The sequence below is a fragment of the Oncorhynchus gorbuscha genome, linkage group LG26 (assembly GCF_021184085.1).
Source record: "Oncorhynchus gorbuscha isolate QuinsamMale2020 ecotype Even-year linkage group LG26, OgorEven_v1.0, whole genome shotgun sequence".
NCBI lineage: Eukaryota > Metazoa > Chordata > Actinopteri > Salmoniformes > Salmonidae > Oncorhynchus > Oncorhynchus gorbuscha.
In genome coordinates, this window is record NC_060198.1 from 10,556,110 (window position 1) to 10,568,763 (window position 12,654).

Below are 12,654 nucleotides of genomic sequence, written 5' to 3' on the forward strand. Positions count from 1 at the left end.
TATTATTCCCCGCAAACCCTACCACCGATCCCCCAATTGAAGTAAACTAATAAACACTTCTGCCTCGACCTTCAATCCACACATCCTATACGCATTCTACAGACACAGTCTACTCCACAACAGTTCTCTCTTGTTTGTTCTTAGTCCTTCCTCTATTTCTGATGTCCATCCAGTTTGATTTCTACTTGTAACTATGCTATTTCACAAAAGCTCCGAACCTATATACATCCTACAGATCCGGTATGCTTTACATTGTTTATCTTGTTATTAGTCCCACCCTTCAGTTCCATTCAACCCTCCCATCTGTCTCTCATCATCATCAACTTCGGATTTCTACTTGCCATATATCCTTCAACTGTGCTGTTTCACAAAATAACTGAACCTTCCTATTCCAATAGCTTCTACAGATTGTAAATTAAAAATAAACATTTTTGCCAAAATAATTATTATATTATTGATTGATTGACTATGGCTTTTCAAATCACCCAGTATTGCTATCTGTAGTGTTAGTTCTAGGCAAATGTTGCAATTCTTCAGCCATTCCTGGACTTGTGACCAAAAATTAGCTACATATGGACAATACCAAAATAAATGATCTAATGACTCTGCCTCCTCACAGCAGATTCTGCAGAGCTGGGAAGATTGTATCCCCCATATATATAACATTCTTATAGTTGCAAGAATTTTGTATGGTAATTTATATTGAAAAATTAGAAGTTTTGAATCCGGCGTTGTTTTGCGTATCAATTCATAAACCATGTGCCATGGAATGGGTACATCAAAAATCTCTTCCCAACTATTTTGCAATTTATATGGCACAGCGGTCAGTTTTTTTTGGTCCTTAAATGATATTGGTATATGTTTTTATTTATCACACTTTTCTTTAACCATTTATGTTCTTTAATACAGGGCCGACATACAAGTTCCTTACTTTTTTTCCCCTTCTACTTACCTCTTCCATTTTTATGGTAATGCTGCAATTAATTTGTTGTAATTTTGGGTAGAGCAGACATTTCCATATGTCTGTGTTAGCTGCATGTGTGACATAACTCCACCAGTCCTATTTATGATATCATTCACTAAAATTATACCTTTTTAAAAAATGTCTTCGATAAATATTTTTTTTAATCAAATAGTATATTTGAATTTAACCACAATATTTGCTGTACTATTTGTTCCGTCCTTTCAGGTGGATTAAACTGAAATTGCAACCAACTTTCTAAGGCTTGTTTAAAAAATAAAGATATTTCTGAGATTATTTCCTTTTCAAAAAACCGAAAGTGAGCAGGTGTGATCTGAATAAGGGGGAAAAGGCCCTTCCTGAATATAGGATGAGACATGAGAACCAGTTTGGATTTAAGTATAACTTTTGTATGACTGATGCCTTTAGTGAGAGGTCTAATGCTTTAATATTTAATCATTTCTGCCCACCGAATTCATATTCGTTATATAAATAGGCCCTTGTAATTTTATCTGGTTTTCCGTTCCAAATAAAATTGAATATTTTTTGTTCATATCGTTTAAAAAGCAGGTCACGAGGTGAAGGCAAAACCATAAGCAAATAGGTCAACTGTGATATAACTAAGGAGTTAATCAGGGTGATTTTTCCACAAATAGACAGGTATTTTCCTTTCCAAGGTAGCAAGATCTTATCTATTTTTGCTAACTTTCTATAAAATATTATTGGAGTGAGAATTTCTTTCTTTTGGGATTTGTATACCGAGTATGTCCACATCTCCGCCAGACCATTTAATTGGAAAACTACATGGTAATGTAAAGTGTGCATTTTTTTAGTGATCCAATATGTAATATGGTCCATTTATCATAATTTGGTTTTAATCCAGAGAGGATAGCAAAAGTATCTAGATCCTCCAAGAGGCCGTCGAGAGACTCCAATTGTGGTTTTAAGAGTTTTTAAGTCCCGGAATTCCAATCCCTTAATATTATTGTTTGATCTAATCTTTGCAGCTAACATTTCGATGGCAATAATAAATAGATATGCCGATAGTGGACAACCTTGTTTTACTCCTCTAGATTAAAACTTTCGGAGATGTAGCCATTATTTACTATTTTACACCTAGGGTTACTATACATAACCATAACCCATTTTATAAGAGATTCCCCAAAATTGAAATATTCTAGGCATTTATATATAAACTGCAGTCGTACTTTATCAAAAGCCTTTTTGAAATCAGCTATGAAAACCAGGCCTGGTGTCCCCGATATTTCATAGTGATCTATTGTTTCCAGTACTTGTCTTATATTATCTCCAATGTATCGTCCATGTTAAAAACCTGTCTGATTAGGATGAATAATATCTGACAATACTTTTAAAATTCTATGTGCCAAGCATTTTGCTAGGATTTTTGCATCACAACACTGAAGTGTAAGAGGTCTCCATTTTTTTTAATGGACTGGATCTTTATATGTACCACTTGGGTCCTGTTTCAGTAATAATGATATCAGACCTTCTTGTTGCGTGTCTAATAATCTACCATTTATATAGGAGTGGTTAAAACAAGCCAATAATGGTCCTTTGAGTATACCAAAAAACTTTTGTATACTTCCACTGGTATGCCATCCAGCCCTGGAGTTTTCCCATCCTTAAATGCCCCAATTGCCTCAAGCAGTTCCTCCTCTGTAATTTGGCCTTCACATGAGTGAACAGCTTTGGAATTAATTGGAACACCGACTGCGAGCCAGGCTTAATCGCCCAGCATCATTGCCCGACTTCACTAATGCTTTTGTGGCTGAATGGAAGCAAGTAGAAAGTCCCCGCAGCAATGTTCCAACATCTAGTGGAAACTCTTCCTAGAAGAGTGGAGGCTGTTATAGCACCAAAAGGGGGACAAACTCTATAATAATGCCCATGATTTGTAATGAGATGTTTGACAAGCTTTTGGTCATGAAGTGTAGCATAAGAACACAACACAAGCCATGGCAAAATGTGTAGAATTGCAGGAAAGTAGCTTAATTAAACTGTAAAATGCTTTCTTTTCCCCATAGCAAAATGTCTAGAATTGCGACATTTTGTTTCTGCTGCCATGGGAGGGCCTCTATAAATGTTGGCCGGAGAAGGCGCTGTTGGCCACGCCCCCCACATCTATTTCTCCACCTAGTCAGGTGAACAGGGCCTTGCCCTTTATTATGATAAACAAGCCCGGGCAACCATTTCACCAGAGCGGTTGTCTTGGTTGCACTTGTTTTCTAAGATCACTGGTGTCTGGTAATGTACAGGAATGATTCACCTCAGTTCACTCTCTCTGGGAGTATAATTAACATCACCTCTCTATTGGCCCATTCCAGTGTGTGGCAAACTATCCAGACCTGTTCTGTAACCCCAGAGGGAGGTTTCATGTGGTGTTAATATAGAGCTGAATGAACACACAATCAACTGGTGACACAATGTACTGAGGCTATTGTACCAAAGTGGCACAGGTGTAATAGTAATAGGTCAGATGGTTTCTTTTTGGCGACACACTAACTATACTGGTCCCAGATCATTTTCGATCAGTGCCCCCGAAAAGAGGATCTGGTTGGTTCATCTACTTTGGGAAAGTGAGGCTTAAACCAATCCCATGGACATACCGTGTATCGTTTATGTGTGTATTTTCTATTAATGCCTAGGCAAATGCAATGGCATCTGGGGTTATGTTGGTGTACAGTGTTAAATCTGTTTGTAATCCATTTGAGGTTAACGCAGCAATGCTGGTGATCCTTTTAATCTGTATCTTATTGAATCACAGACCTGATCAGGGTCAGATCTAGCCCCCCCTCCGACAATACACTCACTACCATTGCAGAATAAATTATTAGTCACATCGCATTGCTTTGCAATTCCTTTGGAGGGAGGATGGTGGAAGTGTGTATTTTAAAGCCGTGTTCCCCTTGGTATTCATGGAAACGTGATTATCAGGAGGGCGCTTATTGCCTACACTAGGAATTCAGGAAGCAATTCTTCTTCTAAATGTGGTTGTGTTTAGGGAACTTGGGTAGTCTGAGGGAGCTTCACCGGATGATATGATATTAGCTAATTAGCCCAAATGTGTCTGTTCTTCATTCAAGCTTACCATCAAAGCAACTTATTCATTAGATTCATCTCGATTCTAGATAACATCCGCTGTACAGGGCCATGGACTGAAATAATGACATTTTCCCGAACCTGCCTGCACAGGCCACTCTGTGCAGGTAGGTGTCGGAATCCTCAGGCATGTGGTAGTTGAAGATGATCGCTCAATGTCCATCCCTCGGCCAAACAGGTTGGTGGCCACCAGGATCCGCCTTTGGAAGTCCTTGAACTGCTGGTACCGGGAAAGCCTGGGGGAGGAAGGGGGGCACCCATAGATTTAGAATAAGTAGAACAGGCATTATACATCCTGCTTCACTCCTGTGGGTACACTGAAACTGTGACCCACAAACATGTTGTCTGAGAGAAAGTTCTTGTTAAGTCGATCTGGATAACAGCTTCTGCTACATGACTATTATAGAAAATGTGCAAGTAAATGAGATTCTCAATTTGATTGTGCAACTCCTCATTCCTCTCCTTTTGAAAAAAAGTCAACAGTAACTGAGGAGAGGAGGAAATGTGCTTGTATGAAATTAGACTCCATTCACACATAATGCAGATGACATTTACAGGGGTGGAATCCCAAATTAAAATGTGTAAAGTAATAAAAGACATTTAGCTAGACATTGTATGGGTAAAAACAATATGCTACTTATCGTTTTAAATATGTGCATGCTTCTCAGAGTAAACAGCTGATTGAAAGGGGAGGGGTAGATCTCAACTTCAGCAAAGGACACGTATGCTTCCTCAGCAGGAGGCGAGGACACCGTTTGCCTAACTAACGAATTGACACTCCCTCAACCACTTATCGGTTTACGGATAAGAGGACGGAAAAGTCGAGGACATTCTTTTGTCCAAATCAGTAATTCCCAATGAAAGCCAAGACCCAATCCCAAATCTACCCCTAAACCCTATGCAGTTGTTAATATCTGAGATGACTTGAAGTGTAAGCAATATCCTAATATTGCTTATACCAATCAAAACTGCTCAGATTTTAACAAGTGCATAGACTGTAGGGATTAGCCAGTGATTTTGTCCTCTCCATCAGAACCCACCTCTCCTCCTGGGCCATGCCCCTGTGGATGGCGATTGCAGGGAAGTTCTGCTCCACCAGCAGCTGAGACAGAGCCACACAGCGCTGCACAGACTTCACAAAGATCACCACCTTCAGACAGGGGAGAAAATGGCAGCGAGACACCGAAGACAAACATGGGGCACAAAACCCATGCTGCATCTGATATGGCACCCTGGCTTTACCCTGGTGAAATAAATGTACACTCTGAAGACGAAAAACACAGGGCATAAAACTCACAGGCAGAAACTTTGTCGGTGCATAGACTTAGTTCACTTGAATGAGTAAAATTGTATTTAAAAACGTGACTTTCAAATCCATGGACAAAATACATTCAACTCACTCAGATTAAAACTAAAATAAATTATGTTTTAGCATTCAACTCTCTGAAAACACCTCTGTCCGTATCTGGTTGAACTTGAGCACGTCGAGCAGATCGAAGAGCTTGCGGTTCTTCTCGCTATCCTTCAGCTTGCAGTAGTACTGCTGCAGGCCGTGCAACGTCAGCTTGGTCTCATGGTCCACAAACACCTCCATGGGCTACAGGAGATATTCATTAAGCACCAAACAGAACACATGGAGGGACTACCAGGACTTCCAGTGCTAAACATTTTGCTAGTGTGCCCTAATGAATAAAACATGGGGAAAGTGTCACTCTTTGGGACAGTTTTATAAAACTAGCCACATTAAGTGAAAAACAGGAGTAAACCACATTCGGTGTGTTGGTGAATGGAAAACTACAAATGTGATTGTCAACATCAATTACAAGTACTAGAGCTGGATGGAACTTAATTTTTCAATATTCACAGCTTTAATGCCAGGACTGTTCCTCCCGAAAATGTCCAGAGCCCCAGACCCAGGTTAAGAGAGGGTCAACTCTGGCCACTTGTGAGACAGACAGTCACGAGCAGGCAAAGCTTAGAGGGGCTAGATTGGAACTTATTACATGAATATTAAGCCATATCCAAAATCCTTTTAAAAACAAAAAAAGGGGGCAATCAGTAGTTTCTACATCAATTTTTAGACATTTAAAATGAAAAGAATAACAAATGCCCATGAGCTTAGTTCAACTTTCATACCCCACCAGAACCCAAAATACAAGCTTGTTTCATTCCAATGCTTGTAAACAAAGTAAACGCAAAAATAAACTATATAGTCTCAAAACACTCATTGACGGTCAGTCCTTGCATATAGCTCTACAAATTTCAGAGTGGTTAAATTTCTCCAGACCTATCCCTCCAAAACAGGGGCGAAGAAGATGCTTCATTAATGATTGTACTGCCGATTGCCTATTCAAAGTGCAACTTAGGGAGATGGGTTCATCTGTGTGTGTGTGTGTGTGTGTGTGTGTGTGTGTGTGTGTGTGTGTGTGTGTGTGTGTGTGTGTGTGTGTGTGTGTGTGTGTGTGTGTGTGTGTGTGTGTGTGTGTGTGTGTGTGTGTGTGTGTGTGTGTGTGTGTGTGTGTGTGTGTGTGTGTGTGTGTGTGTGTAAAACTGCAACTTTAAGTTTCAGAACATGCACATAACCACGGGTTATAAGAAACCCTTCAACGTACACCCTGCATGAACTTGCGGCAGACAGGACGGATCGATCTCTTTGCTTAGGGTGGCGCTGAACATCATGCACTGCTTCTCGTGGGGTGTGAGCCTGAAGATGTCCTGAACATCACACCTCATGTCTGAGGGAGAGACGATAGGAAAATAATATGGCCGCCACAAAAAAAAGTCAACCCACTCAGCCTGAAATCTGAGGACTACATAAAATGTAAATACTTTCCTACGTTTTGGCTAAATCCTTACTTAAGTCACACCATCTATCACATCCTGTTCCAAGATCCACTACTACTTAGTCAGACAGTATATTAGAAGTGCATTCTAAGTGGTATGCTAGTAGGTACATTGGAACACGTTTTCAATTGACCGTTCCTCTGTGACGTTTCAACTTACTCCATGCTCCCGTCACTCACATCTGGCATCAGCCCCCCTGTCCTACTGTGGTCTGAATTTGCATCTTGTCACACTCGTCCAGGACAAAGTGCTTCACGTTCTTCAAGTTGAGGGTCTTGTTGCGGATGAGGGCCAGGCGTTCCCACCACAAAGTGGGGGCAGTTCTTCAGTGTGTCCTCGTCCTTCTTGATGGACAGGCCCCCGAAGACCACGGCTGCCTTGACAGTAGGCATGTACTTGGAGAAGCACTCATACTCTTTGCTGATCAGGAAGGCCAGCTCTCGTGTGTGGCACATCACAAGCACAGACACCTGGTAGACAGAGAGAGAGGTAGGGGAGAATGTTTAATACAGAGCTCTCTGGACAGCAGAGAAACAAAAAGCACACAAGATTATGCAAAAGGATAGAACAGCAGTGTAAACAGTGAGATTAAAAGGAGAACAAATTCAGACTGCAATTGGCCCAGCGTCATTAGGGTTTGGCCGGGGTAGGCCATCATTGTAAAATAAAAATGTGTTCTTAACTGACTTGCCTAGTCCAAATAAAGGTTAAATAAAGTTGGCGATTAGACACTTTCTTTTGCAAGTATCCCCAGATACAGATTAAGCCTATTCCTAAACTACAAAGCACTCAATGGATTCTCCATCGAAAGCTATTTTTAGTAAAGGAGGGAGGATGTAACAGCAAATCAGTTGCTGATTCCACAATGTCATTATTCAACCATTCACCTGCCCGTCCACAGGCTCAATCTGTTGCAGGGTGGCCAGTACAAACACAGCAGTCTTGCCCATACCATACTTGGCCTGGCACAGGATGTCCATGCCCAGGATGGCCTGTGGGATGCACTCATGTTGGACTGAAAGACAGAAACGTAACTAGGGAAGTTAGTTAAGAACAAATTCTTATTTACAATGACGGCCTACCAAGAGGCCTCCTGCGGGGATTGGGGCCTGGGATTTAACATTAAAAAATATATATAGGACAAAACACACATCACTACATAAAGAGAGACTCAAGAAACATAGCAAGGCATCAACACATGACAACACAGCATGGTAGCAGCACAAAACATTGTACAAACATTGGGCACAGACAAAAGCACAAAGGGCAAGAAGGGTAGACAACACATCACACTGACAGTTGTGGCTGCTTTGTCCATGATTGAGTCTTTGAATGAAGAGATTGAGATAAAACTGTACAGTCACTAGGGGCAGAAAACTGAAGAGAGGAGCGACCCAGGGATGTTTGCGCATTGGGGACCTTTAACAGAATGTTACTGGCAGAACAGGTGTTGTATGTGGAGTATGAGGGCTGCAGTAGATATCTCAGGTAGGGGAGGGGGAGTGAGGCCTAAGAGGGTTTTATAAACAAGCATCAACCAGTGGGTCTTGCGACAGGTATACAGAGATGACCAGTTTGAGTATGATGTGATGCTTGAAGGGGCATACATGTATAACACATAGTCAGAGTCCCAAATGACACCCTATATATTGTGGATTACTTTTGACCAGGGCCCAGTCACACACAGCGCTAGTTTTGAACAAAGCCCTATGGGCCCAGCTCAATAGTAGTACACTATGTCAGGAATAGGGTGCCATTTGACACAGACAGAATGGACAAAGTCAAAAACAGTCCTTGGTTGAAGGTGGGAAGTGCCTGTGAGGCTCACCTTCAGAGGGATGTTCAAAGCCACAGTCGACAATGGCGCGGAGCAGCTCCAGTTTGAGCAGGAAGTCTCGGAAGGCGGAGCTGTGGATGGAGACGTAAGAGCCCTTTACCTCCTTCTTGCCCGGAGGTGTGGCAACCTGAGGCTCCTCATCCTCTTCATAGTCCAACAGCTCGTTGTCAACGTCGTTCTCTGCCATTCTAGAGAAGGGGTACTTGCGTTAGTTGAAGCTAGGAAAGACTGGAGACTAGTTGGGGGTGGGCGCTGTATCAACAATACAGTAAATTCAGAAGGTTAATTGAAATGCCAATTCCATCATCTATGTACAATTCCTCACCATCTAACCTTAGTTATATTACATGAGGATTCCAATTCTTGTCATTTCACTTTCTGAATTGAATCCTAGTGAAACATCACCGTCTAGCACAGGGTTGCCTCACTCTCCGCACAAACAATGGCAGCCACCTCCTCATTCAAACTTTGTGACAGCAAAGTGCAATAAAGGGAAATATGTTCCAAATGCAAGGTGAATATTCAGAAATAACGTTGGCTCAAATTAATAACGAGCAAGACATTTCTAGGGTCTAACTTGACCTAAAATGTAATTCTCGGAACCAACCTGCGACACACTGCTAGCAGCAGTTAACTGCTAACTGACACGACCGTGCTAGTACTAGCGTTAGCTTGACGCAATGCTAAATGTGTTAGTTAGCTAGCCAGATTGCACAAGGTTTTCGCAAAGATTTTAACAAAAATATACCCGAACATGGCTGCTATTTGTGAGCATTATGGAAAGAAAAATATGTTTCTTATTTACAATTGATGCAGATATTGAAATGACTCAATACTGCACATTTTTTATGCAATTAAAATCGGCTTCGAGTATCACTGCTAGCTCGGTTCACAGGGACAGTAAGCACGGTGCTCGTGTATTCGTGGCCACTATTGGTCCATTTTAAAGGCAATCTCACCAAACCGGCCTGAAAACGAACCGTCTAATTTAATGCCGATCTTGATTTTCAATATCTGCATCAAATGCCGATCTGGATTTCGCCAGCTGCCCTAAACTAAATTGTAGGCATAATTTCTTGTTTGACAACACTGGTATGAAAAAAGTACACTGATAGCCTTATTCAGCAATAATGTAAACATTTATGATTTCTGTCAATTATAGCTACGTATGACTAGGTTTCCTCATCCAGAAAAAATCTGAATTTAGATTAGATTTATAGGGTACAGTGAAATTCTTAAGATCTGAACTCCAACAGTGCAGGTCGAAAAGATAAGTGAATGAAACAATAATAAGAATATGTGTAACCGGTGCTATACTGCCCCGCTGTAACTCTGCGTTGTGTGTGGTTGATTGAGACTATAGACGTGGACTTTGGAGACCAGGTAGTTTTAATCATCTGCAGCAGAACACTCTCTGCATCCTGCATCTGCATCCAAAATTTGTAGAAATAAAACATTTGTAGAGCATTATACATAACATGATAAAACCACATACCTGCATCCAAAATGAAATAAAACATTTGTAGAGCACATATGTTCTGCGAATCGTGGCCACTTTCTACAGCAGATACACAATAGGAGGGACTGGGATCATTCGAGGAGCTAGCCATCGTTCACACATACAATAAATAGCCTGCTAATACCTTAGCTATTAACCACATGTTGAATTCAGAATGTTGATATCCTAAAAAGTACAATTACAAGTGCATCTTAACAATACCATCTACTTATGAGTAACCTCTAAATACACATCATTATTCATGAACAAAACACTGTGTGTATGACTTTGTACTGAAAATAATCAAACTTTTCTGAAGACATAAAAAGCGTGACTACCTCTCTCAGGATACAAAATGATTTGAGCACGCAGGGCAAAACGTAAGAACACACTCCACTTCAGCCAGGATGCAGTCATGCATAATAACAAATCAACACGACATACTAATAATATATGAACCTGGTGAAATTCACATAGTACTTTAACAACTGTTACATATGCATACTATATACATATTTATTTACAACATTTACAAACCAACAGCCTGCATTCATCCAGTTTGTAGAAATTATGATAGATATGTGACATGAAGCTATATTGGGCAATTTGAGCAAAGGCGTAACAATGACTGTCTTGGACAAATAGACATTTGGCTTAAAACATTTATTAATTCATGGGCAATATGTGTGCATGCCCTGATCATATCAGTTTACTACATCTGTCTTCCCTCACCAAAACCATCAATGATTTGATTTATTTGACTGTAATATATCAGTTATGGCCAACAGAGGGCAACATTTATCCATATAATACGATAAAACCTCACTGAACCTAATTTAATTGGGTTACATTGTAAACATTTTTCAGGTATCGTTTCTGATCAGAAACAATGCATTCATTTCCCGGAGTGGTCGCTCTGTGCTTTTGTAGTTGACGTCATAATGTAAGACGAGATATAGACGCCTATGACGTAAACGAACTCAAGAAAATGTTCAGAGCGCTACTTTTGCCTCAGTTGAGTTGATGCTTTGCAAAGGACAGTCATCCTCATGTTCAAATAAATCACTTTGAGTGGACAAAGAAGACATTCTGTGTGAGTACAGCATAACTGGCCAAGATGTTGTAAAAAAATGTTTGAAATGTATTTTAAAATGTATTTGTTTATTTAAAAAAATGTCAGGTCCAATCTGAAGGGTGCCTGAAAGCACAATGGATAGAAATCATAAACCGTTGAGAAAAATGATTCTAAAAGTAAGTCTCATAAGTGATTTAAAAAAAAATGTTTGTTCATTCTGGGGCTATCCCTCTTGATATGTAATGAGGCTATCTTCTTGGTAGTATAACCTATATGCTGTAAAAACAGATTTATATGATTTATAGTTGGAAAAGTGGGCATAATTAATTCAGGGCTAAGGTTAAATGTATTTCCTTATGTTCATATACCCCAGGCTGGGACCCTCCAAGCTAGTGCTGGAGAGCAGGTCCCCCAGACAGACATCACTGACCATGATGGACTAAGGCTGCCAGCCCTGGTAGACTGCCCCCTTGACAGCCCCCTAAAGGTAAGAAAACGTCTTATAGTTCTGTTGCAAAACGTCTGGTTGTAATGGAGACCAGTTGGTTGCAATCTAGTAATATGACGTGTTGAAAACCAGTTTACAACGCGATAATAAAGCCATTAAGACACATGGACCAGCTATTAAACTCAGCAAAAAAAGAAACGTCCCTTTTTCAGGACCATGTATTTTAAAGATCATTCGTAAAAATCCAAATATCTTCACAGATCTTCATTGTGAAGGGTTTTAACACTGTTTCCCATGCTTGTTCAATGAACCGTAAACAATTTATGAACATGCACCTGTGGAACGGTCGTTAAGAAACTAACAGCTTACAGACGGTAGGCAATTAAGGTCACAGTTGTGAAATCTTAGGACACTAAGAGGCCTTTCTACTGACTCTGAAAAACACCAAAAGAAAGATGCCCAGGGTCCCTGCTCATCTGCATGAACGTGCCTAAGGCATGCATCACACCTGCAGGACAAGTACAGGATGGCAACAACAACTGCCCGAGTTACACCAGGAACGCACAATCCCTCCATCAGTGCTCAGACTGTCCGCAATAGGCTGAGTGAGACTGGACTGAGGGCTTGTAGGCCTGTTGTAAGGCAGCTCCTCACCAGACATCACCGGGCACAACGTCACCTATAGGCACAAACCCAACCGTCGCTGGACCAGACAGGACTGGCAAAAAGTGCTCTTTACTGACAAGTCACGGTTTTGTCTCACTAGGGGTTATGGTCGGATTTGCGTTTATCGTCGAAAGGAATGAGCATTACACCGAGGCCTGTACTCTGGAGCGGGATCGATTTGGAGGTGGAGGGTCCGTCAAGGTCT

The 12,654-nt window shown here is 40.9% G+C and overlaps 1 pseudogene; it reads right to left on the reverse strand.

Moving 5' to 3' along the window:
- Positions 1-4,095: 4,095 nt before the first annotated feature.
- Positions 4,096-12,076, reverse strand: LOC124016437 (annotated as a pseudogene).
- Between the last annotated feature and the right edge of the window lie 578 nt (positions 12,077-12,654).